The sequence below is a fragment of the Arachis ipaensis genome, chromosome B07 (assembly GCF_000816755.2).
Source record: "Arachis ipaensis cultivar K30076 chromosome B07, Araip1.1, whole genome shotgun sequence".
Classification (NCBI taxonomy): domain Eukaryota; kingdom Viridiplantae; phylum Streptophyta; class Magnoliopsida; order Fabales; family Fabaceae; genus Arachis; species Arachis ipaensis.
Window position 1 is genome coordinate 122,222,335 of NC_029791.2, and position 713 is coordinate 122,223,047.

The 713-nt window shown below is 29.0% G+C and overlaps 1 protein-coding gene across 1 annotated transcript in view; it reads right to left on the reverse strand.

Moving 5' to 3' along the window:
* The window catches only part of LOC107606193 (transcription factor bHLH143), a 5,470-nt gene that overhangs the window by 3,626 nt on the left and 1,131 nt on the right, over positions 1-713 (reverse strand). The gene's annotated exons all lie outside the window — the stretch shown is intronic.

The following is a 713-nucleotide window of genomic DNA, read 5'->3' on the forward strand; positions in this document are numbered from 1 at the left end:
CTTAAAAGAAAAAAAAAATTATTCTCATTTTTTGCTGTGTCATTTCAAAATACATTACATTTATATATATTGATTAAGAGTTAAAATTAATATTTTATGAATACAAATAATCTAGCTATATTCTCTAAATACGAAAGTTTCATAAGTAATATAAAAAGAAAAATTTATAAATGAATTACAATGATAAAGAATGAAAAATATAATTAGGAATTATTAATTAGTTATATGTAATTAAAAAATTATTAGCTATCTAAACCTTTTATATTAAATTAGTAGAAGCATGATTGTGGAACACGAGCAAAAGTGGGGTGCGTAGGGCCCCCCGTGTGTGTGGTTCTATGATCATTATTCACGAGTTTTGTTGACCATAATACCCCTGGGTGGGTAGTTAGGTTCGAACCTAACCACACAACCTGGTTAGTTTGGTTGACCACTACCTGGCCTTGTGCCCTTGTCTCCCTTTCACTCGACGAATCAAACACAAATTAGTTACACGCATCATACTGCAATTCCAATCATAGGCCATAGCATCGCTCCATCTTTTTCTTTTTTCCACACTTCTTCTATATAATATGGTATTTCAAGAATTAATTTGTCGTAGATCTAAATTTTATTTAATAATATTGCGAGAATCAAATCGATCAATGAATTAATAGAGTGACTGATTTAATAGTTTAATAGTCCAATTAAAATTTAACTATAGTTAAAATAAC